General features: G+C 45.5%; 1 long non-coding RNA gene across 3 annotated transcripts; it reads left to right on the top strand.

Annotated features, from left to right (window-relative positions):
- Positions 1 to 27699, top strand: LOC129853432 (uncharacterized). Of its 3 annotated transcripts, none has more exons than XR_008759126.1 (4): positions 1 to 603; positions 1459 to 1736; positions 1938 to 2134; positions 24183 to 27699. It is a non-coding gene; the product is annotated as an uncharacterized LOC129853432 (long non-coding RNA). The 3 variants fall into 3 exon arrangements; XR_008759127.1 differs by lacking the exon at positions 1 to 603 and adding an exon at positions 611 to 1003; XR_008759128.1 differs by lacking the exon at positions 1459 to 1736.

The following is a 27699-nucleotide window of genomic DNA, read 5'->3' as shown; positions in this document are numbered from 1 at the left end:
CCTTAAGAGGCTTTTGTGGCCGTGTGTTGTAGTTTGCTGATTAAATATCACGTGGTACGTTGGTAATGCCCAGTGGAGCGTTTGAACCCTGGATGTGTGAAGAATCCTGTTGGAGCCTTTGTGCTTGGGCTGTGTACCATAACTTCATCCACTGGAACAATACGGGATAGGAAGACAGGAAGAGGCTCTTCTCACACTTACTCATTTATTAACTTTGTGGGGCTCTTGTTTAAGTGGAAAATCCCTCCGTCCAATAAAGGAGGAGAAGAAAGATCCCAATTCACCATCGTTTTTTTTTATTCCCGTTTTTCATCTGTTCTCTAAATCGCATTCTCATTGAAGGGTCGCCTTTTTTTTCGTCCGTTTTTTGGGGGTTCGTTGGGGACATTTCTCCAGCGCATTATTGGTGTGGGACAATGGGCAGGACTCACCCTAATTCAGGAATTTCTCTCTGTTTTTTCTTCTTTCTACTTCCTCTCTCTGTCCGTGGATACGGTGGTCCCGGCGAAGTTTAGACACTCCAGCACAGAGCCTATAAGAGGAACCAGGTTGAGACACTGCTCCAGATTCTAGCACTTCCTGGGACAGACGTCAACGTGAAAGGTAGGTCTCCTAACCCCTCGCTCTCCTGCTGCCTTCACTTTAGTGCGTCGCAGAGCGATTAACATGGACATTTAGAATGAAGAATACAAGGAATGTGGTCATCACAAGTGTAACCTTTAGCTATAATGCGAAGGGTGTGTCTTGGAGGAACGGGGTGGGTTGGAGGCTAGATTTACAGCCGCTCTGCCAAGCGAATGCACGCCCTCTGATATTTCCAACGGCAGTTTTTTTACCCTCCCAGGGCAAATAAAATAACAGTTGTCTTCCTTTTAAGTCCAATGCAATCGTTTATACAGATGTGGCGCAATTTGAATAGTTTTAATGCATTTATTAACGGTCGTCTAACGTGCAAAGTGGAAAAGGAAATGGGACAAGATGAAAGGGTTGAAATGGCGAAGTGGTGAGTTTGAGTACAGTCTTTGGTGACATGAAACACAAACCGGGTCCCCATAATATGAGACCTTTAGTCTCAGACAGAAAATGTATAATGTTTAACTAGAGACAAGAACGACTTTCACGACAGAATACATCCACCGATCGTACAGCAGACATAGGTTTAGACTTGCTTATTTAGATCAAGATCGATTTAAACTATTCTGACTATTCCGTTTTAATGTGTGTCTAGCTTTGGATGTAGTGAAATCATTACAGTATCCCAGATGACTTGGTTTTCAAATGAAAAGGTGTCTGCTATTAGCTATGAAGCTATTAGCAGTATGATGTGTGAATGTATTTAATGGTATCTTAGGGGTTAACCTACATTTCACTCATAATGCAGTCTTAATTTATTGAAAAAAATGACCCCCTTTTTCTCCCCAATTTTGATCTTGTCTCATTGCTGCAACTCCCCAACAGGCCTGGGAGGTGAAGATCAAGTCATGTGTCCTCCGAAACATGACCCACCAAACTGCGCTTCTTAACACTCACCCGCTTAACCCGGAAGCCAGCCGCACCAATATGTCGGAGGAAACACTGTTCACCTGACGACCGAGGTCAGCCTATAGGCCCCCGGCCCGCCACAAGGAGTCACTAAACCGCGATGAGCCAAGACAAGCCCTCCCGAGCAAACCCTCCCCTAACCTATGGGACTCCCAATCACGGCCGGTTGTGATACAGCTCGGGACCAAACCAGGGTCTGTAGTGACGCCTCTAGCACTGAGATGCAGTGACCGCTGCGTCAATCAGGAGCCCCATAATGCAGTCTTAAAAGGATGGTAATTTGTTCTTTGTGTGTGTGTGTGTGTGTGTGTGTGTGTGTGTGTGTGTGTGTGTGTGTGTGTGTGTGTGTGTGTGTGTGTGTGTGTGTGTGTGTGTGTGTGTGTGTGCGTGTGTAGTTGTACGTGTGTTTACTCCTCAGACCATGCAGGCTGGACGCCCCTGTAGAGGCGTGTAACCATGGCAGCATTGCATGTGTGGAGGCCCTGCTGTGCCACCGGCCCGTCCCTCACCTGAACGGCCAGGTGGGCGGAGTCAGTCTGCTACACGATGCTCTGTGGACACACAGACATCGACAAGATGCTCCAGCATGCAGGTCAGTACACCCCCCCCCCCCCCCCATACACACACAGATAAACAAATGCATGCACACACAAGGATATTGGTACAAGTTTGAGGGGTATTTGGACAACTATGGTACTTGGAAAAGGAACCATTGAATAAGGTGAGAGGAATATGGATGGATGAATTAGTCTGAAATGTATCAGGGAAATTGACACTGGGCCTTAGGGGCCTAACTGTCCTAACAGCCCACAGTCTCAAATCTGAATCATCTCTGCATCTCTACAGTCCCCCCCCCCCCCCCCCCCCCCACCATCTTCTTCCTCCCTGCTTTTCTCTTCCTTTCTGTGCTCTGTCGCAACATATCACCTATCCGCTCATAAGATGTCTGTTAATGTATTTCTGAAGAGATTAGAGTTGTCAGGTTCTGCCGCTTGCAAAATTCACACACTGGTTTGGTGGGAAACGTGTCACAGCAGAAATACTTTGTCTCCGTGTGTTTGCTTGCCACATGCAATCGCTAACCGGGAGCTTTGAAGTGAGTGTGACGTGTGACGTGTGTCAAAACGAATGGGGGAAGGGTGTGTTGGTGGCATAGCTGTGTGTATGGTAATGATGGTGGGGTGGAGGGGTGGATAGATGTGTGTGTGTGTATGGTAGTGGGGGTGGGGGGGGGGTAGCTGTGTGTGTGTGTATGGTAGTGGAGGTGGGGGGGAAGGTATAGATGTGTGTGTGTGTATGGTAGTGGGGGTGGGGGGGGGGGTATAGATGTGTGTGTGTGTAAGGTAGTGGAGGTGGGGGGGGAAGGTATAGATGTGTGTGTGTGTAAGGTAGTGGAGGTGGGGGGGAAGGTATAGATGTGTGTGTGTGTGTGTGTAAGGTAGTGGAGGTGGGGGGGAAGGTATAGATGTGTGTGTGTGTATGGTAGTGGGGGTGGGGGGGAAGGTATAGATGTGTGTGTGTGTAAGGTAGTGGAGGTGGGGGGGAAGGTATAGATGTGTGTGTGTGTGTATGGTAGTGGGGGTGGGGGGGATAGCTGTGTGTGTGTGTGTGTGTGTGTGTGTGTGTGTGTGTGTGTGTGTGTGTGTGTGTGTGTGTGTGTGTGTGTGTGTGTGTGTGTGTGTGTGTGTGTGTGTGTGTAAGGTAGTGGGGGTGGGGGGGAAGGTATAGATGTGTGTGTGTGTATGGTAGTGGTGGTGTGGGGGAAGGTATAGATGTGTGTGTGTGTGTATGGTAGTGGGGGTGGGGGGGGTAGCTGTGTGTGTGTGTATGGTAGTGGTGGTGTGGGGGAAGGTATAGATGTGTGTGTGTGTAAGGTAGTGGAGGTGGGGGGGAAGGTATAGATGTGTGTGTGTGTAAGGTAGTGGGGGTGGGGGGGGAAGGTATAGATGTGTGTGTGTGTAAGGTAGTGGGGTTGGGGGGGGAAGGTATAGATGTGTGTGTGTGTATGGTAGTGGTGGTGTGGTGGAAGGTATAGATGTGTGTGTGTGTGTGTGTGTAAGGTAGTGGGGGTGGGGGGGGGGGGTATAGATGTGTGTGTGTGTATGGTAGTGGTGGTGTGGGGGAAGGTATAGATGTGTGTGTGTGTAAGGTAGTGGTGGTGGGGTGGAAGGGTGGACTGATGTGTGTGTGTGTATGGTAGTGGTGGTGGGGGGGAAGGTATAGATGTGTATGAGGGTGGTGTGTGTATGTGTGTGGGGGGGGATGTATGTGTGTGGGGGGGATGTATATGTGTGTGGGGGGGATGTATATGTGTGTGTGTGTGTGTGTGTGTGTGTGTGTGTGTGTGTGTGTGTGTGTGTGTGTGTGTGTGTGTGTGTGTGTGTGTGTGTGTGGGGGATGTATATGTGTGTTTGTGTGTGGTGGTGGGGGGCTAGACAGCGAGACTCCCATGTATGCCGCCTCCACTTCCCTGCCTCACTCTCCACTTTGACTAATTATAGTTAATTTGATTCGGCTTTCCCATTAACACATGTACATATTCTGTCCTCAAAGATAAATGAGATTGGGATTGTTTCGTCCCGGTGAGAAAGCGAAGGAGTGACAGGAGAAAAGGAGCAAATTAAAGGGGTCAGAGGAAGAGACTGTTTGCAAAATTAGAAAAAAGTGTGTGCGTCTGTGTGTGACTGTCTATGTGTGTGTGCGTGCGTGCAAACTAGCTGCCTGGGCTGCACCAGTCACTGCAGGCCCCTTCTGTCTAGGACCCAGCACGCTCTGTCATGGACTCAGCTCGCTCTGTCTAGGACTGTCTAGGACTCAGCTCGCTCTGTCTTGGACTGTCTAGGACTCAGCTCGCTCAGTGCTCCCTGCTAGGCCACAGATGGAGGGATGGAGGGAGCTACTACTGCTGGAGAAATGTGACATGTGGCTCACTTTCCCTCTTTCTTTCACTTAGTTTCTATTTCTTGGCGTTGTGACAGGAGATAGTGGATCTAGCTGGGTAGATAGAGGTAGTGGATCTAGCTGGGTAGATAGAGGTAGTGGATCTAGCTGGGTAGATAGAGGTAGTGGATCTAGCTGGGTAGATAGAGGTAGTGGATCTAGCTGGGTAGATAGAGGTAGTGGATCTAGCTGGGTAGATAGAGGTAGTGGATCTAGCTGGGTAGATAGAGGTAGTGGAGCTAGCTGGGTAGATAGAGGTAGTGGATCTAGCTGGGTAGATAGAGGTAGTGGATCTAGCTGGGTAGATAGAGGTAGTGGATCTAGCTGGGTAGATAGAGATAGTGGATCTAGCTGGGTAGATAGAGGTAGTGGATCTAGCTGGGTAGATAGAGATAGTGTATCTTGCTGGGTAGATAGAGATAGTGGATCTAGCTGGGTAGATAGAGGTAGTGGATCTAGCTGGGTAGATAGAGGTAGTGGATCTAGCTGGGTAGATAGAGGTAGTGGATCTAGCTGGGTAGATAGAGATAGTGGATCTAGCTGGGTAGATAGAGGTAGTGGATCTAGCTGGGTAGATAGAGGTAGTGGATCTAGCTGGGTAGATAGAGGTAGTGGATCTAGCTGGGTAGATAGAGGTAGTGGATCTAGCTGGGTAGATAGAGGTAGTGGATCTAGCTGGGTAGATAGAGGTAGTGGATCTAGCTGGGTAGATAGAGATAGTGGATCTAGCTGGGTAGATAGAGGTAGTGGATCTAGCTGGGTAGATAGAGGTAGTGGATCTAGCTGGGTAGATAGAGGTAGTGGATCTAGCTGGGTAGATAGAGGTAGTTGATCTAGCTGGTTAGATAGAGGTAGTGGATCTATCTGGGTAGATAGAGGTAGTGGAGCTAGCTGGGTAGATAGAGGTATTGGATCTAGCTGGGTAGATAGAGGTAGTGGATCTAGCTGGGTCGATAGAGGTAGTGGATCTAGCTGGGTAGATAGAGATAGTGGATCTAGCTGGGTAGATAGAGGTAGTGTATCTAGCTGGGTAGGTCATGGTGTTCTTCAAATTACCATCTCTGGTAAACACACAGTGAATGTTTATTTGTCACATGCACAGGCTACAGAAGGTGTAAATGGTACAGTGAAATGGTTACTTGCATAGTGGAGTCTTTTGTTTAGATAGTTAACCATAATCCCAACTCAAAAACATTACTACCCTGCATGAATCTGCAGGTAGCTAAAGCTAACTAACTAATTTCAATGTTAGCTAGCTAACATTCCACAGCCAACATTCAACAGCCTGATCAACTCTATGCGAAGGGGATGTGTCGCGCTGCATGAGGCATTTGGTAGTCACACCAGATGCTTGACTGGTTTTCTGATCCACGCCACCTTATTGTTTTAAGGGAGTGAGGCTAGCTGGAAAAATGAAGAAAGTGAGGATAGCTGTGAAGATGAAGGGAGTGAGGCTAGCTGGGAAGAACGTCTGTCTGTCGCCATGGACACCACTGCCCTCCAGGCTGATCAATGGAAAGGACAGAGAGAGTGATTCCTGTGGAATAGTACTTTGGAACCAGCAGCTTTAATTATCAGGTGGTTGTTTCTGATTTCACATTAAATGGTTGTGGAGCTGCTTGGCTCCATTTACTCAGTTCATGCTAAATTAGGACATCAGGTAAAGCAACTATAATGCAGTAGTCTATTACATGTTTTCTACTGAGTTTGCGTATGTGATATGATGAACACTGAATAAATGCATCAATGAAAGCTGTCTTTGTTGGTGGGGTGAACTAGCTAGCTAGTGCTTCTGCAGTGGTTACTAAATGGCTGTTGACTTGCTGTCACCCTGCTGTGTTGTTGAGCTGCCAGGGCTTGGTCAGAAACAAACAACGCCTTTCAATGGCAGTGTTCTCACCCTGAAATAATACGCCTGGCTGGAGGACAGGGGGAGGAAGGGGCGGTGGGGGGAATACGAATGGCCCCCACCCTCGACCCTGGGTTGCTGGCAGGGAAAGCATGCCATGGCTGAGGGTACCGGTACAGAGTCAATGTGGAGGCTATATACAGGGGGTACCGGTACAGAGTCAATGTGGAGGCTATATACAGGGGGTACCGGTACAGAGGCAATGTGGAGGCTATGTACAGAGGGTACCGGTACAGAGTCAATATGCGGGGGCACCAGTTAGTTGGGTAATTGAGGTAATATGTACATGTAGGTAGAGTTAAAGTGACTATGCATAGATAATTAACAGAGAGTAGCAGCAGTGTAAAAGAGGGGTCTGGGTAGCCCTTTGATTAGCTGTTCAGGAGTCTTGTGGCTTGGGGGTAGAAGCTGTTAAGAAGCCTTTGGACCTCGACTTGGCGCTCCAGAACCGCTTGCCCTGCGGTAGCAGAGAGAACAGTCTATGACTAGGGTGGCTGGAGTATTTGACTATTTTGTTAGGGCCTTCCTCTGCTGCTTTTTGTTTGTTTGTCACACCACCAAGCATTCATCAGCTTGTCTCCCAAACAGTCCCCCCCATCCTTTACCTTCCCAAGCCAATCCATTCAAGTTTTGGTGAATTCATGTTTGTGGAGCTGAAAGACATCATAGGAAATAGGAAATAGCTCGGTCCCCTCAGACTGCTGCAGTGTCATGGATTCACTCGGGCTGCGATGTGGAGCACGGTTTCAAAATGGCGGATCAACACAACAGTGCCTTGTTCAGGGTCAGCTTATTTGTTCTCACTGATGGGACTGGAACCAGTAACATTCTGTTAGCAACTGCTGCTTTGTAAGCTAGCCATATCCAGACCAAAACGACACTGCAGTGTATGGATTTCAGCTGAACTTGCGGCTGTTTCAAAAGGCTTCCCAAAACTCCCTAGGCCTTTTCTCCAACATCTCTCCCTCTCTATTTCTCTGCCTTCATTGGGGTGTTGGGTGTTTGCCAGGATAGAGCCTGCAACTCCCCCCCATCTCTTTCCCTCCACCCTCCTCATGTCACTCCCTCACGCACTCGTAGAATGAGTTTCCTCTTGCAGGCTTCTCTCAGCATACAGCTTGTATCGAGACCCTTACTCTGGTCTTTGTGCTGGCAGAGCCCATGCTCAAGACTGAGTGTGGTATGTTTGTGTGCGTACGCATGTGTGTGTGTGTGTGTGTGAGCGCAGGAAAGCTGCTATTTATTCAAGGGTGTGCTTCTACTTGGCTTGTGCTATTTTTCAGTCTTGAAGTTTTCTGGCAGGCCACCTAGCCCCAAAGGCCCTATAGTACATTCACTGTACCCCCACACAGACTAAACTAGCCCTCCTCTGTTAGAACCAATGCATGGCCTTGTGGTTTCAAGGCAGCCTTGGCAGGAGGGAGGCTTATTTTATGTGAGAAACAGAAAGGTCGAGCAACTGGTACTGCTGCACACCATTTCCATTCTTGTTCAGTTTCATGTCTTTCCTCTCAGAAGAAATCAAATAACATTGCATTTGTCACATGCTTCGTAAACAACAGGTGAACCACCACTGAAATGCTTACTTACTGGCAATGCAGAGAGAAAGGAAATAGTGAAAACAATAGAAAAGCAAAACGCCTAATAATAATTACACAAAGGATGAAGGGATAGAAACAAGACAAAGTTAGCATCACCATGGCCAATATAGACACAGCTTTTCAAGGACTGTCCCTTCTCTCTGTTCAGGCCTAAACAACAATACTGAGTGGGATGGAACAGGAATAAGGCATAGAATGAACAGATAAAGCTTGTGGCTTCTACATACTGTATACGGTATGTGGACGCTACCATGATTAGGGATAGTCCTGAATTAATCATCTTAATAATAATTTCCCCGATACTTTTTGTCCCCTATGTACAAAATGTGCTGTTATTTGTAAACGGTTCACCTGATATGGGTGAAAATACCCTGAAATAAAAGCTGCCGTCAGCACTTTACCCTCCACAGTAATGTAACATTTCAATAGAGAGCCAAAACAACAAACAATGTGTCACTGTCCCAATACTTTTGGAGCTCACTGTATATCTGCTGTGTTAGAAGCAATTATTGGTACCATGATTATCTTCGAAAATGTTTCACTTACACAAAGATTGACAACAAAGACCACCATTTTCCCATTCACTATCATGGGGATCCCATTTTTCCCCTGGTACCAAGTAGCCTTCCTTATACTTCCTTATACTTGATATGTTGTTCACTGGCCAATAAAGGTTCAAGGGCACTAAAGATGCTTCAATCATTACACGGTAACCAGTCTGTATTTAGATACAGGGCTCTGGTCTGAGTGGGTCATAGGCATATGAAGAGATAATCTAACCTCTTTACCAAATGATTTGTCTACGCCATGGATTTTCTTAGACATTTTATTAGACATTTCTGAGACAATGACATTTTTTTTAGACTTAGAGACATCAACTTTCACATACCTGTGCTAGGTAGTTAGCGTTAGCTAGCGCTAGTCGGCTGTATCTGCGCCAAAGCTCTATTTTTGAATGGTACGAACATGTGTCCATCAATTTTATTTACGTGACTGATCAAAACTTGATTTCTCATGGCTCTTAGCAGGCATATAGTGAGCAATATGTTTCGAATATCAAAATGCAATAGTGGTAAATATATAATCGCAATACATATAGTATTGGCACCTACATTTGAAGTGGGAAGTTTACATGCACTTAGATTGTGGTCATTAAAACTCTTTTCTCAACCACTCCACACATTTCTTGTTAACAAACTATAGTTTTAGCAAGTTGGTTAGGACATCTACTTTGAGCATGACACAAACAAATGTTTTCTAACAAATGTTTACAGAAAGATTATTTCACTTATAATTCAACGTATCACAATTCCAGTGGGTCAGAAGTTTACATACACGAAGCTGACTGTGCCTTTAACCTGTTAGGGGTGCAGCCCAACACCGGTACACCTATGACAACATCCAGCTCAAGTGCAGGGCGCGAAATTCAAAAGATATTTTTTTTTAAATATTTAACTTTCACACATTAACAAGTCCAAGACACCAGATGAAAGATACACTTCTTGTGAATCAAGCCAACATGTCCGATTTTTAAAATGTTTTACAGGGAAGACAAAATATGTAAATCTATTAGCTAACCACGTTAGCAAAAGACACAACTTTTCTAACTCCATCAGTTTCTTACTCCATCAGGTGCTATCACAAATTCGACCAAATAAAGATATAAATAGCCACTAACCAAGAAACAAATTCATCAGATGACAGTCTGATAACATATTTATTGTATAGCATATGTTTTGTTCGAAAAATGTGCATATTTCATGTATAAACCATAGTTTACATTTCAGCTACAATCAGAAATTGCACCGAAAGCAGCCATAATATTTACAGACACCAACGTCAAATAGCTAATTACTCATCATAAAACATTTCTGAAAAATACATAGTCTGCAGCAATTGAAAGACAGGCATCTTGTGATTCCAAACAATATTTCCGATTTATTAAATGTTTTACAGCGAAAACAAAATGTACCGCTATATTAGCGTAGCCACAATAGACAGAAACAATTGGGTGCCCACGGGCCAGTTCACATGCACGACAGATATATGAAATAACATCATAAAATGGGCCTTACTTTTGCTGATCTTTCATCAGAATGTTGAACAAGGTGTCCTCTGTCCAGATGAGTCGTTGTTTGGATTCAGAATGGCAAATTTCCCTCTTCAATTAGCATTGGCACTAGCCGAGTGGCACAAATTTCTCCAACTTAAACACAGTCAGAGGACGGAACACGGCAAAACTCCCGAAAAAATTTCAATAATCTGATTAAACTATATTGAAAAAACATACATTACGATGATATGGTCACATGTATCAAAAAAAATTCGAGCCGGAGATGTTAGTCGTCCGTTACGGCAGCAAAACAGAAGTCAATCCCACTTCCTTCAGAGTACCGGAAGTGGACGGTCACGTCAAATAAATAATTTTTTTTCCACCACAGACCAAGATGAGCACAAAATTTCTTCTCTCACATCCTCTTTACACCAATAGGAAGGCATATGGAGTGTAAGTAGACTCCTAAGTGTCAAGACCATGTATAGGCATCAAGTTGAATAGAGCATCGATTTCTGACATTTCACTTCCTGGTCAGGAAAAGTGCTGCAGAAGGACTTCTGTTTCACTCAGAGAAATAATTCCAACTGTTTTAGAAACTAGAGAGTGTTTTCTATCCAAAAAGAATAATAATATCCATATTGTACGAGCAAGATTTGAGTAGGAGGCCGTTTGAAATGGGCACGATTTCACTGGCTACTCAACACTTTGCCTTGCAGCCATAATTAAACAGCTTGGAAAATTCCCCAAAATTATGTCATGGCTTTAGAAGCTTCCGATAGGCTAATTGACATCGCTTGAGTCAATTGGAGGTGTACCTGTGGATGTATTTGAAGGCCTACCTTCAAACTCAGTACCTCTTCGCTTGACATCATGGGAAAATCAAAAGAAATCAGCGAAGACCTCAGAAAAAAATTGTAGACCTCCACAAGTCTGGTTCATCCTTGGGAGCAATTTCCAAATGCCTGAAGGTACCACATTCATCTGTACAAACAATAGTACACAAGTATAAACACCATGGGACCATGCAGCCGTCATACCGCTCAGGAAGGAGACGCGTTCTGTCTCCTAGAGATGAACGTACTTTGGTGCGAAAAGTGCAAATCAATCCCAGAACAACAGCAAAGGACCTTGTGAAGATGCTGGAGGGAACCGGTACAAAAGTATGTATATCCACAGTAAAACGAGTCCTATATCAACATAACCTGAAAGGCCGCTCAGCAAGGAAGAAGCCACTGCTCCAAACCCACCATAAAAAAAGCCAGACTACGGTTTGCAACTGCACGTGGGGACAAAGATCGTACTTTTTGGAGAAATATCCTCTGGTCTGATGAAACACAAATATAACTGTTTGGCCATAATGACCATTGTTATGTTTGGAGGAAAAAGGGGGAGGCTTGCAAGCCGAAGAACACCATCCCAACCCTGAAGCACAGGGGTGGCAGCATCATGTTGTGGGGGTGCTTTGCTGCAGGAGGGACTAGTGCACTTTACAAAATAGATGGCATCATGAGGCAGGACATTTTTGTGGATATATTGAAGCAACATCTCAAGACATCAGTCAGGAAGTTAAAGCTTGGTCGCAAATGGGTCTTCCAAATGGACAATGACCCCAAGCATACTTCCAAAGTTGTGGCAAAATGGCTAAAGGACAACAAAGTCAAGGTATTGGAGTGGCCATCACAAAGCCCTGACCTCAATCCTATAGAACATTTGTGGGCAGAACTGAAAAACCGTGTGCGAGCAAGGAGGCCTACAAACCTGACTCAGTTACACCAGCTCTGTCAGGAGGAATGGGCCAAAATTCACCCAACTTATTGTGGGAGTTTGTGGAAGGCTCCCCGAAACGTTTGACCCAAGTTAAACAATTTAAAGGCAATGCTATCAAATACTAATTGAGTGTATGTAAACTTCTGACCCACTGGGAATGTGATGAAAGAAATAAAAGCTGAAATAAATCATTCTCTCTACTATTATTCTGACATTTCACGTTCCTAAAATTAAGTGGTGATCCAAACTGACCTAATACAGGGAATTTTTACTACGATTAAATGTCAGGAATTGTGAAAAACTAAGTTTAAATTTATTTGGCTAAGGTGTCTGTAAACTTCTGAATTCAAATGTAAGTATCGTGATCATATCGTATCGTGAGGTCCCTGGCAATTCCCATCCCTATCATCTAGTGACCAGCCACTGGGTTTCAGTGACGATATTTTCAAATCGCCACAAAGTCATACAGTAGCCTGGATAACATCATGAACCCAAAATATTGGGCAACAAGGGGTTTAGAATGACACCTCCAATATCCATCCAAATCCAATATCCAGTGTCATGGCAGTTGTGCACATGGCGTGGATGCTCACTCTCACTGGTCTGAGTGTTCCAGTGCCTTCCAGGGGATTACAGCCAGCCTCCAACCCTAACCCTCTGCCCCCTAATCTGGCTCTCATCTCTGTCTGCCTAGGCCCATGTTTATTTGGGTGAGGAGCCCTTCAATCGCTAGCAGGCTGTGGTCACTTAAACAAGAGCAGTCTGTAGTTGCTACATACATTTTTGGACTTTAAAATGAATTATATTTACCCATTGATTCTTGAAGAATATAACGTACCCTTTCAGAACCCAAAATATAAGGTTGTTTCACTCCAATATTTGTTTTCTATTTACTTTGTTAACAAACATAATATAGCCTCAAAACATGGTTAAAACTATCATTTTGATATCATGGATTGTCTGTCCTTGGTCAGTCCTTGCATCCATAACTCTTTCTATGAATTTGAATGGTTCTCCAGCCCCATCCCGTATCTTTTTATCGAAACAGGGGCAGGAAGAACGCTTTGTTATTGTTTCAACTGCTGATTTCGGCTTTAAAGATGTGGGCTGCGTCTCAGTCATGGCAAGTGGTTTCCTTTCTTTGTCTCCTTTTGTCTCATCCACAGAGATTTAGAACCGGACTGTTGAAGGTAAGCTTTCCGGATGCACCGTCTCTGTATATTTTTCACCAAACTAGTCTTTATTTTTTTAGATCAGTGTGACGGAAGGAAAGGACGTTGAGGAAAGGAAGCTTTGAGATGTGTACATTGACTGTGGTGCAGCGCCATTGGATGACTCTGTGGTATTGTCTTCCTAAGGCTGTTGTCGTTGTTGTAGGGTGGGCGCTCCTCCGGGTCTGAGTGTGATGTGTTGCCCCTGGCCTCAGTTCACACCGTCTCTCTGTGTTTGTCAGGCGGAAGGGAAAAAAGAAAGAGGGATGTTTTCCACTGTGCTGTGGAGCTGTATCCCAGTCTGTCTGCTTTAGTTCCAGACGAGAGAGAGGGAGAGGGAGAGAGAGAGGGAGAGGGAGAGAGAGAGGGAGAGGGAGAGAGAGAGGGAGAGGGAGAGGGAGAGGGAGAGGGAGAGGGAGAGGGAGAGATGGAGAGAGAGCGAGAGCGAGCGGGGGATGGAACTCAGCTCCTCCACTCTGTTTCTCCCCTCCTCCACTCTGGCCTTTGTATTTCTTGTCTTCGCCTGCCCTCTAAAGGCCAGAGGGTTTTGCACTGTGTGTGTATGTGTGTGTGGCAGTCAGGCTGAGTCTGGCTGTTGCAGGCAGCAGTAGTGTTCACGAGGTGTGTGAATTCACGAGTCTGAGCAGGGCTACACACACACAGGGCACAGTGTAATTACCCCTGCTCACATTTAATCCCCCAGGTGTTTTATTTATCGCCATCGCAGCATATCTGACACATTGCGCCAAACCTGGACTGACTTCAGTTGCTCTCCTTGATATGGGAGCCAATATCATACCAAGCCACTCTCACAACACTCTTAGCGGGTGTGTGTGTAGGGGTGTGTGTATGTGTGTAGGTGTGTGTGTATGTGTGTAGGTGTGTGTGTGTGTGTGTAGGTATGTGTGAGTGTGTGTGTGTGTGTGTGTGTGTGTGTGTGTGTGTGTGTGTGTGTGTGTGTGTGTGTGTGTGTGTGTGTGTGTGTGTGTGTGTGTGTGTGTGTGTGTGTGTGTGTGTGTGTGTAGGTAGGTAGGTAGGTAGGTAGGTAGGTAGGTAGGTGTGTGTAGGTAGTGGTGTGTGTGTGTATGTGTGTGTGTGGGTGTGGGTGTGTGTGGGTGTGGGTGTGGGTGTGTGTGGGTGTGGGTGTGGGTGTGTGTGGGTGGGTGTGTGTGTAGGTGTGTGTGTAGGTGTGTGTGTAGGTGTGTGTGTGTGTGTATGTGTGTGTGTAGGTGTGTGTGTAGGTGTGTGTGTGTAGGTGTGTGTGTTTGTGTGTGTGTGTGTGTGTGTGTAGGTGTGTGTGTGTGTAGGTATGTGTGTGTAGGTGTGAAGTAAAGCACTGGCTGGTGTGTATTTCATTGTGAATAATAGGCAGCGGCTGATTCCATTGTCCTGGGACAGAGAGAGGTCCACTGCTGTGTGCATTCATCAAGTTCTACTGGCAACTGCATAGGAAGAGAGAGAGACAAAGACACAAAGAGACATACAGACAGACCTTCTGAGAAAGAGAGAGAAAGAGGGAGAGAGAGAGAGAGAGAGAGAGAGAGAGAGAGGTAGATGGGCAGACAGGGTGAGAGCAAGCGTGTGCACGTCCCCTCCCTTGTGAATGTGAGGAGAAGGGTGGGGTGAAGAGAGGCAGGGATAGAGAGACAGCCAGAGACAGACAGACAGGCCCCTGCTGCACCCTCCCCTCTCTCTCTGCCTCCGTCACCCCCCAGGTTGGGGCCTGTCTGTCAGGCAGTTTGACATGGCAGCGGGCAGCAGGCAGGGACCGCGTCAAGCCAGCCTCACCCAGCCTGACGCCTCACTCACAGCTGATGGCTCTGATTTTGGCCCAGGCCTCTTTTGAACGAAAGAGGGTGGGGAGGAGATCAGTCAACTCAGAAAGAGGTAGGGGAAAAAGGGGTGAGTGCTCAGTTCACAGAGAGGGGGAGCAGAACAATGGTGGCATCTATGCCCATCACACCCATCTGTATGTTTTGCATTTGGCTTCCTTGTATTTTAGGGGAGACCCAAATAACTTTAACAGAAAATACACAGTCATGGATGAAGGTACACGTGTTTTTATTCTGTGGTTGTTGCACACACATCATGGAACATTGAAGGGAACTTCAGATGAGCCTGAATTCTGTTGATTGAAAAGAGAAATTCTTGTTTTTGGAGAATAGTCCCAAAAGACACTTTAGAACACGTCCTTCTCCCATTGAAATATCATTTGACGGTGTGAAAGACTCTACTGAAAGGCACATACAGAGCACAACCCAAGGCTGGAGCCTTCACTGAAAGCTACAGCTATTGTGAACAAAAATATGACATGTACTGAACAAAAATAAATGCATCATGCAACAATTTCAAAGAGTTATAGTTTATGTAAGGAAATCAGTCAATTGAAATACACTACCTTTCAAAAGTTTGGGGTCACCTAGAAATGTCCTTGTCTTTGAAAGAAAAGCAAATTTTTGTCCGTTAAAACAACATCAAATTGATCAGAAATAGTGTAGACATTGTTAATGTTGTAAATTACTATTGTAGCTGGAAACGGCAGATTTCTTATGGAATATCTACATAGGCATACAGAGGCCCAGCAACCATCACTCCTGTGTTCCAATGGCATGTTGTGTTAGCTAATCCAAGCTTATCTTTTTAAAAGGCTAATTGATCATTAGAAAACCCTTTGCAATTATGTTAGCACAGTTGAAAACTGTTGTCTGGTTAAAGAAGCAATAAAACTGGCCTTCTTTAGACTAGTTGAGTATATCTGGAGTATCGGCATTTGTGGGTTCGATTACAGGCTCAAAACGGCCAGAAACAAAGACTTTCTTCTGAAACTCGTCAGTCTATTCTTGTTCTGAGAACTGAAGGCTATTCCATGCGAGAAATTGCCAAGAAACTGAAGATCTCGTACAACGGTGTTTACTACCTTCACAGAACAGCGCAAACTGGCTCTAGCCAGAATATAAAGAGGAGTGGGAGGCCCCGGTGAACGACTGAGCAAGAGGGCAAGTACATTAGAGTGTCTAGTTTGAGAAACAGATGCCTCACAAGTCCTCAACTGGCAGCTTCATTAAATAGTACCCGCAAAACACCAGTCTCAACGTCAACAGTGAAGAGGCGAGGATGCTGGTCTCCGGGATGCTGGTCTTCTAGGCAGAGTTCCTCTGTCCAGTGTCTGTGTTCTTTTGCCAATCTTAGTCTTTTATTTTTATTGGCCAGTCTGAGATATGGCTTTTTCTTTGCAACTCTTCCAAGAAGGCCAGCATCCTGGAGTCGCCTCTTCACTGCTGACGTTGAGACCGGTGTTTTGCGAGTATTATTTAATGAAGCTGCCAGTTGAGGACTGTGACATGTTTGTTTCTCAAACTAGACACTCTAATGTACTTGTCCTCTTGTTCAGTTGTGCACCGGTGCCTCCCACTCTTTCTATTCTGGTTAGAGCCAATTTGCACTGTTCTGTGAAGGGAGTAGTACACAGCATTGTATGAGATCTTCAGTTGGAATAGCCTGGAAGACGCCATCGTACACGTCGATCCTGAGCATCCCAAAAGTGCTCAATGGGTGACATGTCTGGATAGTATCTAGGCCAGGGAACAACTGGGACATTTTCAGCTTCCAGGAATTGTGTACAGATACTTGCGACATAGAGCCATGCATTATCATGCTGAAACATGAGGAGATGGTGGAAGATGAATGGCACGACAATGGGCCCTGTTGTGGTTTCTTTGTGCATTCTATGTAATTTTGTTCGTTGTCCGTAGCTTATGCCTGCCCAAACCCCACCACCACCACGGGGCACTCTGTTCACAACTTTGACATCAGCAAACCGCTCGCCCACACGACGCCATCCACGTGGTCTGCGTTTGTGCGGCCATTTGGACATATTGGAAATTCTCTAAAACAACATTGGAGAAGGCTTATGGTAGAGAAAGGAACATTAAATTCTCGGTGGTTTACATTCCTGTAGTCAGCTTGCCAAATGCACACTTCCTCAAAACTTGTGACATCTGTGGCATTGCGTTGTGTGACAAAACTGCACATTTTAAAGTGGCCTTTTATTATTCCCAGCACAAGGTACACCTGTGTAATGATCATGCTGTTTAATCAGCTTTTGATATGTCATACCTGTCAGGTATCGTCATAACTGTCAGGTGGAAGGATAATCTTGACAAATGAGAAACACTCACTAGCAGGGATGTAAATACATTTGTGCCCAAAATTTGAGAGGTAAGCTTTTTGGGCGTATTGGGTTTCTGGGATGTTTTATTTCAGCTCATGAAACATAGGACCAACACTTTACAGGTATTTATTTGATTTTTATTTCACCTTTTTTTAACCAGGTAGGCCAGCTGAGAACAAGTTCTCATTTACAACTGCGACCTGGCCAAGATAAAGCCAAGCAGTGCGACAAAAACTACAACACAGAGTTACACATAAACAAACGTACAATAGAAAACATCTATGTACAGTGTGTGGAAATGTAGAAGAGTAGGGAGGTAGGCAATAAATAGGCCATAGAGGTGAAATAATTACAATTTAGCATTAACACTGGAGTGATAGATGTGCAGATGATGATGTGCAAGTAGAGATACTGGGGTGCAAAATAGCAAGAAGATAAATAACAATATGGGGATGAGGAAGTTGGATGTGCTATTTACAGATGGGTTGTGTACAGGTAGAGTGATCGGTAAGCTGCTCTGACAGATGATGCTTAAAGTTAGAGAGGGAGATAAAAGACTCCAGCTTCAGTGATTTTTGCAATTCGTTCCAGTCATTGGCAGCAGGAAGGAAAGGCGGCCAACGGAAGTGTTGGCTTTGGGGATGACCAGTGAGATATACCTGCTGGAGCGTATATCTCACTGGTCATCCCCAGTCTTTGCTAGGAAATCTCCCCTGGAGCGTATATCTCACTGGTCATGGGTGTTGCTATCGTGACCAGTGAGCTGAGATAAGGCGGGGCTTTCCTAGCAAAGACTTATAGATGACCTGGAGCCAGTGGGTTTGGCAACGTTTATGTAGCGAGGGTCAGCAAACGAGAGCATACAGGTCACATTGGTGGGTAGTATATGGGGCTTTGGTGACAAAATGGATGGCACTGTGATAGACTACATCCAATTTGCTGAGTAGAGTGTTGGATGCTATTTTGTAAATGACATCGCCGAAATCAAGGATCGGTAGGATAGTGTGTTTTACGAGGGTATGTTTGGCAGCATGAGTGAAGGAGGCTTTGTTGCGGAATAGGAAGCTGATTCTAGACTTCATTTTACATTGGAGATGCTTAATGTGAGTCTGGAAGGAGAGTTTATATTCTAACCAGATACCTAGGTATTTGTAGTTGTCCACATATTTTAAGTCAGAACCGTTTACGGTAGTGATGCTAGTAGGGCGGTAAGGAGGCCACGGAAGGAGAGTTGTATGGCATTGAAGCTCATTTGGAGGTTTGTTAACACAGTGTCCAAAGAAGGGCCAGATGTATACAGAATGGTGTCGTCTGCGTAGAGGTGGATCAGAGAATCACCAGCATCATTGATACATACAGAGAAAAGAGTCAGCCCGAGAATTTAACCCTGTGGCACCCCCATAGAGACTGCCAGAGGACCTTGAGCGTGAATGAGGTGCAGCCATGACCAGCTCGGAAACCAGATTGCATAGCAGAGAAGGTACGGTGGGATTCGAAATGGTCGGTGATCTATTTGTTAACTTGGCTTTCGAAGATTTTACAAAGGCAGGGCATGATGGATATTGGTCTATAACACAGTTTGGGTCTAGAGTGCCTCCCCCTTTGAAGAGGGGGATGACCGCGGCAGCTTTCCAATCTTTTGGGATCACAGACGATACGAAAGAGAAGTTCAACAGGCTAGTAATAGGTGTTGCAACAATTTTGGCGGATCATTTTAGAAAGAGGGGGTCCAGATTGTCTAGCCCAGCTGATTTGTAGGGATCCAGATTTTGCAGCTCTTTCAGAACATCAGATGTCTGGATTTGGGTGAAGGAGAAGCAGGGGGGGGGGGGGGGGGGCTGGGCAAGTTGCTGCAGGGGGTGCAGAGCTGTTGGCCGGCGTAGGGGTAGCCAGGTGGAAAGCATGACCAGCCGTAGAAAAATGCTTTTTGAAATGATCGATTATTGTAGATTTATTGGTGGTGACAGTGTTTCCTAACCTCAGTGCAGTGGGGTGCTCTTATTCTCCATGGACTTTGCAATGTCCCAAAACTTTTGGGAATTAGTGCTACAGAATGCAAATTTTGGTTTGAAAAAGCTAGCCTTAGCTTTCCTAACTGACTGTGTATATTGGTTCCTGACTTCCCTGAAAAGCTGCATATCGCGGGGGCTATTCGATGCTAATGCAGAACGCCACAGGATGTTTTTGTGCTGGTCAAGGGCAGTCAAGTCTTGGGTGAACCAAGGGCTATATCTGTTCTTAGTTCTACATTTTTTGAATGGGACATGCTTATTTAAGATGGTGAAGAAAGCACTTTTAAAGAGCAACCAGGCATCCTCTACTGACGGGTTGAGGTCAATATCCGTCCAGGACACCCGGGCCAGGTAGATTAGAAAGGCCTGCTCGCTGAAGTGTTTTAGGGACCGTTTGACAGTGATGGGAGGTGGTCGTTTGACCTCAGACCCATTACGGACGCAGGCAATGAGGCAGTGGTCGCTGAGATCCTGGTTGAAGACAGCAGAGGTGTATTTAGAGGGCAAGTTGGTCAGGATGATATCTGCATGTTGCGTTTATATTTTTGTTCAGTGTATAAAGGTACTACTAGTAGTATGGCCCAAGCCCAAAATAAAATTTAAAATTCTCCATCTCCAACTTGATAAACCCGGTGACCACTGCGAATGCTTCCCCTCAAGGCCCAAAGCGCTTGCATGATCCTGACATGGCTGAACTGCAACTTAACATGGGCCTGATGTCAAGACCAAATCAACCTGGAGTGGTTGGCTATTATCACCTGCTGTGTGTGAAGATCTCTTCTCACCTCGCCCACTCTGTCTCTAGCAGTCTCTCTCTCTCTCTCTCTCTCTCTCTCTCTCTCTCTCTCTCTCTCTCTCTCTCTCTCTCTCTCTCTCTCTCTCTCTCTCTCTCTCTCTTACTGTCTCTCTCTCCCTCTAGCTGTCTCTCTCTTTCTAATTGTCTCTCTCTCTCTAGCAGTTTCTCTCTCTCTCTAACCGTCTCTCTCTCTCTAGCAGTCTCTCTCTCTCTTGCTGTCTCTCACTCTCTCTAGCAGTCTCTCTCTCTCTCTCTAACTGTCTCTCTCTCTAGCAGTTTATCTCTCTCTCTAACCGTCTCTTGCTCTCTAGCAGTTTCTCTCTCTCTCTCTAACCGTCTCTCTCTCTCTAGCAGTCTCTCTATCTTACTGTCTCTCTCTCTCTCTCTCTCTCTAGCAGTCTCTCTCTCTCTCTCTCTAGCAGTTTCTCTCTCTCTCTAACCGTCTCTCTCTCTAGCAGTCTCTCTCTCTCTCTAGCAGTCTCTCTCTCTCCCTCTCTTGAGTGGCTTTGATCAAATCCCTTACTTCCTCAACTGCTGCTTCGTGGCTGACCTCTGCATTGTACATTTTCCTGCTAATGTAAAAGTTTATGTAGATTAACGCGACAATTTATGCAGATTGAGTTTTTGCCACTCGAGCTTGAAGCACTAAAAGGTAGATGAGCGCTGACCCTGTGGTACCTGAGCCATGCGCTTGGCCTTCGCTATTCCTCAGAGCGCCATAACTGCCTAGTTGTACTCAAGAGGGAAAAAGAAACGCTTCATAATTCGCAAGTTCCTTTCTTTACACAAGTCACGATGATCGCCTTAAAAGGGGAAATCCTCCACAAAGTTCCACTGTAAATACGTAGTTATTTAGCATGAGAATATGGAGGTATGTAGATGTGGATGTACTATATGTGACAGAGAATATGTGAGAAAGAGAGGAAGTATGTATTTATTTTAATACCTGCAAATAGCAAATCAACTACTTAAACTTGAACTTGATGAATGCCAACTTGCACTCGTAAGGTAAAGAACAACATTAGCCGTGTTAAATCGTAGGATCAAAGTGGAATGCCCCTTTGTAGTCTTTAAAGTCTGATGCCGTCTCCGCACAAGCAGCACACACCCAACAACAAGGACAATTTTTCTTCCTTGACACGTCATGTTTCACAAGCCTCAAAGAGTGTCTGTCAAACAGAAACCGCTGCCTGGCTGTCTGTCGGCAAGCTTTCAGGCGCTGTGGTGAATCGTCAGAGAGCCCTAAACTAGCTCACAAGTGGCAGGAACATTGCGGAGGTTGAGCAGTCAAGTGCCATCAAGCACAGTTTGCCATAAAAATTGGATGTCTAAAAGCAAACAAAGAGCTCACACTTGACTCGGCCTGCTCCACATAGGCCATGTGTGCGTGGGCCCGCTGCTGGAAATTGCTTTTATTCTGAACACACAAAGAGAAGGGAAGAGGCAGAAGTAATATAACACATCCCCCTACTACACACAGTTAACTGGCTTAAGATAAATGTGTATGTGTGTTATGTACAGTCTTATTGATTAAGGATCAATACGGGTCAAATCAAATCAGTCTTGTGTTCGAACAGTACTAATCTTAGGCCTAGATGCTTTAGGTATAATGCCATGAACCGTTTGTGGATTGGACAGCTCTAACGCAGTTCCACCTCCAACACTGCCAAAACAACCGCGTAGCGGATGTCAGCTAAAGCGGATCTAATTTAATTACAGCCCTTAGTGTACTCTAGCCTCCATGTTTTTTCCTTCCCAGCCCTTCCCAATGACTCTCAGTTTGATTCATCTGCACTGACACAGTCTAATGTGTTACATAAGCACATGTAACCCTAAACCTCTATCAGGTCACTATCTCACTAGATTCCCCGAACACAATGTGACCAGTGAGTCAGCCAGTTAATTGTGTCAACACAATTAGTGAAGTGAAGTGAGTTAAATTCCCTGGCTGGCACTGTGGCCCAATGGGTAAACAGCTGTTGTCTTCTCTGTGCGTGTGCGTGTGTGTGTGCATCCACTATTTATATCTGTTGCAGTATCCTCCCAGTATCCTCTCATTGGCCCCCATGTCTCTCTTCCACGTTATTTCATAATTATGTTGCTTAAATTGTCTGCTCAACCATGCATCGCTGTATGTCATATGATCGCTGCTGCTCGGCTGGCTGAATGCATGGGGGATGTGTTAATATGTGAAAGTTAAATATTTAAAAAAAATATTTTTTTTGAATTTCGCGGCACTGGTTTTTCAGTGGGGGGGGGGGGGGGGGGGGGGGGGTGCCGCTAGCGGCACGCTGATCCTAGACAGGTTAACCTCCCTCCACTTTTCAGGCCCAAATCACACATTTATGACAAGTGTGTTGCAATGTTTCAATGTAGTTTGTTTGTTTTCAAATGATTCCCTATAACCTACAGTCATAAGAATCTATTCTTCAAGATTGTTTTGATCACGTGAACTGGGATATATTCTGGGTTGCCTCTGAGAGAAACAATAATGTATACACTGACTCAATGACTGGAAGTGCATCAGGGAAATTGTTTCCACTGTGACAACAACAATGTATCCAAACCAAAAAATCTAGATAGATGGCAGCATTTGCAAAACAAAGCGCAAACCACCACATTTAACCACGGCAATGTGACTGTGAACAGAGACGAGCACAAACAATCCAGCTGTAAGGCAATCAAACAGGCAACAATCAGTACAGAGACAAACTGGAGTCGTAATTCAACGGCTCAGACACGAGACGTGGCAGGGACTCCAGACAATCACGGATTATAAAGGGAAAACCAGCCACGTCGCGGACACCAACTCCTTGCTCCCGGACAAGCTAAACACTGTCACATGCTTCAAGGAAAACAGTGCCGTTGACGCAGGACACCACCGCTGACGAGGACACTGAGCCCTCGTTCCCCGTAGCTGATGTGAGTAAGACATTTAAGTCTGTTATCCCTCGCAGGGCTGACGCTCAACATGGTGGCCCCCACACGGGTGTGCCACGCATGTCTCCAACGTTTCCAAAGCAATCATCAAGTTCGCAGACAACACAAAAGTGGTAGGCTAGATTACCAACAAGAATGACGAAACAGCCTACAGGGAGGAGGTGATGGCCCTAGCTGAGTAGAACCTCTCCCTCAACGTCAACAAAATGAAGGAGATGATCGTGGACTTGAAAAAATAGAGGGAGCATGCCCCTATCCACATTGACGAAACAGCAGTGGAGAAGGTGGAAAACTTCAAGTTCCTCGGGAAATACATATCACTGGCGATCTGAAATGATCCACCCACACAGACAGTGTGGTAAAGAAGGCGCAACAGCGCCTCTTCAACCTTAGGTGGCTGAAGAAATTTGGCCCTTAAGACCCTCACAAACTTTTACAGATGCACAATTGAGAGCATCCTGTCGGGCTGTATCACCGCCTGCTACGGCAACTGCACCGCCCACAAAGGCAGGGCTCTCCAGAGGGTGATGCCGTCTGTCCAATGTATCCCCGGGGGCACACTCCCTGCCCTCCAGGACACCTACAGCACCCGATGTCACAGGAAGGCCAAAAACATCAAGGACATCAACCACCCAAGCCACAGCCTGTTCACCCTGCTATCATCCAGATGGTGAGGTCAGTACAGATGTATCAACGCTGGGACCGAGAGACTGAAAAACAGCTTCTATGTCATGGCCATCAGACTGTTAAATAGCCATCACTTGCCGGCTACCACCCGGTTACTCAACCCTGCACCTTACAGGCTGCTGCCATATATACATAGACATGGAATCACTGGTCACTTTAATAATGTTTACATACTGTTATACTCATTTCATATGTATCAAGTCAATGCCACTCCGACATTGCTCGTCCTAATATTTTGATATATCTTAAATCCATTCTTTTACTTTTATATTTGTGTGTATTGTTATGTAGTGTTCAATATTACAGCACTGTTGGAGGATGGAACATAAGCATTTTGCTACACCCGCGATAACATCTGCTAAATATGTGCACGCGACCAAAACTATTTCATTTGATTTAAGATGCCGTGAACATGGTATTAATAGCAAAAATACAAATATACAAAATATTAAAATGGCAAGGAATGCAGGGTTAAAGTGGAAATAAAGTGATCTTGTTGGCGTCAAGGTGAAAGGTGACCTCCCTCTGTCTCTGTCCGTCTGTCCTGCAGGATCTGCTGCAGCAGAAAGACGGCCATGGCCAGACTGCACTGGAGCTGGTTTCAAATGCCATGCTGAGGGAGGAGCTTTGACGCAGCGCCCTGACTGGAGAAGTGGCCCTGGAGGCAATGAGGTCAGGGGCCTGCCCTTCCTGGAGGCCTGCTCCTGCCTGCTGACCCATTGGCTCTTCAACCTCCTCCTCCTCCTCCTCTAGAACATGCCCTGGGATGAATCCCGGCCCACATGTCAAACTGATTGTGTCATTCATAGTCTCAGGGGCCATTTTGTTCTCGATTTACATTTTTATAAACATTTATCCTGTGACATCCCACTGCTAATCTTTTTACTCTTTTTAGCAATTGTTCACACTTGTTCATGTTATTTTGTGTTTTGTCAGCAGTGTTTTTATAGATTATGTATAAATATATTTTGTATTGGGAATTGGTGCAATATGTAATGTTAAGATAACTAAGATAATTAGGTACTATTACAAATGTATGTGTGAATAGGAAATGTGTTTTTTGCATATCCCACTCCCTCTGAGACCCTCTGAGACTCCCTCTGAGACCCTCTGAGACCCTCTGAGACCCTCTGAGACACCCTGAGACCCTCTGAGACACCCTCTGAGACCCTCTGAGACCCTCTGAGACCCTCTGAGACCCTCTGAGACACCCTCTGAGACCCTCTGAGACCCTCTGAGACCCTCTGAGACACCCTCTGAGACCCTCTGAGACCCTCTGAGACACCCTCTGAGACCCTCTGAGACCCTCTGAGACACCCTCTGAGACCCTCTGAGACCCTCTGAGACCCTCTGAGACACCCTCTGAGACCCTCTGAGACCCTCTGAGACCCTCTGAGACACCCTCTGAGACCCTCTGAGACACCCTCTGAGACACCCTCTGAGACCCTCTGAGACCCTCGGAGACTCCCTCTGAGACCCTCTGAGACACCCTCTGAGACACCCTCTGAGACACCCTCTGAGACCCTCTGAGACCCTCTGAGACCCTCGGAGACTCCCTCTGAGACACCCTCTGAGACCCTCTGAGACCCTCTGAGACCCTCTGAGACCCTCTGAGACCCTCTGAGACCCTCGGAGACTCCCTCTGAGACACCCTCTGAGACCCTCTGAGACCCTCTGAGACACCCTCTGAGACACCCTCTGAGACCCTCTGAGACCCTCTGAGACCCTCTGAGACACCCTCTTAGACCCTCTGAGACCCTCTGAGACCCTCTGAGACACCCTCTGAGACCCTCTGAGACTCCCTCTGAGACCCTCTGAGACCCTCTGAGACCCTCTGAGACACCCTCTGAGAGTGGGGTCAGAGCCAGGCATCAGCGGTTGATAATGCAATTCACAGCCGCAGTACAACTTCCTCACCTGAATGGAACCAAGGGCTATGTAGATAGGTAGGTTTAACCAATTACAGCAGACTTTTTTAAACTATGGGTTGGAAAACCAAAGTGGATCATACTGTAGGTATGTAAAAAGTGGCAAAACATTTTCTGTCTGGGGTGGGGTGGCGAGTGGGGGGTAATTGTGCTCAGGGGTTTTCCTCATTCAGGCCGAGATTCAATCAAAGGTGTGTTATAGAGCATCGCTCGAAACAACTGCTGACAATGCACATTTAAATGTACCTTGGATTGAATTACAGCCTCAATGGGCAAGTTCAGTTTGCCTTCCCCGGTGCCCTGGGTAGTTTGTGATTTCACTTTAGGACCATTGGAATGTTCTAAAATAAGCAACTCGATGGGAATAAGTAGACCCTAGACAGCTGTTATAAAAAATGTAAATAATAATATATAAATCCTGTCTCTGTAAATGGGCGTTTCCTCTCTCGCGTGATCACACCAGAGATTATGGAGGAACTGGGATTTCATGCGTGAAGCATGCTCATGTGAGAGCGGGAATGACAACTCACACAGACCAGGACCTTTTCATTTTTTCAATGAAAAACTGCCTTTATAAGACGACATCATTATACAGCATCTTTGTATGGGCAATGCAAAACTAATCTTGTTCTAAAGGAAGCTCCGTTTCAAGTGCTGAACTACCGTAATTGGTTCAATGAACACTCAGTGGGCAGAGCTTGGAGTGAAATGTCAGTGGGCAGAGCTTGGAGTGAAACGTCAGTGGAGTGAGGTGAGAGTCAAATAAAAAAAAAGGTCTTAAGTTGGAGGTGCATGGAGGACATTACATGCTGACCACAACCTGCAAGGTTGTCAGTTTGAATCCTGTTTGCCACTTTTGTTTTCCAACCATACCCAACATTCTTAACTAACGACACGTTTCTAATCTAACTTTCGACGTTTCTAACTTCCTGACTGAACAGAATGAAACATGTGAAAAAATTTATCTGTTGCTTTCCCCCCTGCTTTCCCCTATCTTGCTGATGCCCGTTCTGTAATAAGGTCTATTTATGTTACCTTTCCGTAGCAAGGAACCTCCATGTCTTTGTGAGACGCAGAGTAAGTGAACATATGATCTCCGCATGTGTGGTTCCCACCGTGAAGCATGGAGGAGGATTTGTGATAGTGCTTTGCTGGTGACACTGTCTGTGACCGCTGTGCCACACTTAACCAGCATGGCTACCACAGCATTCTGCAGCGATACGCCATCCCATCTGGTTTAGGGGGACTATCATTTGTTTTTCAACAGGACAATGACCCAACACACCTCCAGGATGTGTAAGGGCTATTTGACCAAGAAGGAGAGTGCTGCATCAGATGACCTGGCCTCCACAATCACCCAATCTCAACCCAACTGAGATGGTTAGGGATGAGTTGGACCGCAGAGTGAAGGAAAAAGCAGCCAACAAGTGCTCAGCATATGTGGGAACTCCTTCAAGACTATTGAAAAAGCATTCGAGGTGTAGCTGGTTGAGAGAATGCCAAGAGTGTGCAAAGCTGTCATCAAGGCAAAGGGTGTCTACTTTAAAGAATCTCAAATATATTTTGATTTGTTTAACACTTTTTTGGTTACTATTATTCTACAATGTAGAAAATAGTAAAAATAAAGAAAAACCCTTGAATGAGTAGTTGTGTCCAAACTTTTGACTGGTACTGTATATATTATGGGAGATTGGAAATCATGCAGACAATTAAATTGATAGAAGCCACAATCTATATACAATATTAAAGCTGATCTACCCCCTAAAGAAAAATAAATAAATAAAAGGAATCAAGGAATCAAAATACAATTGAGATTCACTCCATCTATTCACTCTAAACCCTTTCCAAAACCCTGTTCTTCGAGTTAGGCCAGGATTCAATCGAACTGCAGGTTGTCCTTAACGTGGCTTTAATAGGCAATGGTCCCGAGCTAGCGGAGATCTCACTCACTAGTAAACAATGTTGACTCAATCGGAAATTACTTTAAAAGCTGCACTGTCGACAACCACCAGTCGGATTGCATTGTCCTAGCAACGCCAGGGATTTGGTTTTGATTTATACTGAACAAAATATAAAACGCAACATGGAAAGTGTTGGTCCCATGTTTCATGAGGTGAAATAAAATATCCCAGAAATGTT

This window comes from Salvelinus fontinalis, chromosome 4 (genome assembly GCF_029448725.1).
Source record: "Salvelinus fontinalis isolate EN_2023a chromosome 4, ASM2944872v1, whole genome shotgun sequence".
NCBI classification, from domain to species: Eukaryota; Metazoa; Chordata; class Actinopteri; order Salmoniformes; family Salmonidae; genus Salvelinus; species Salvelinus fontinalis.
This window is presented reverse-complemented; position numbering and strand designations above follow the sequence as displayed.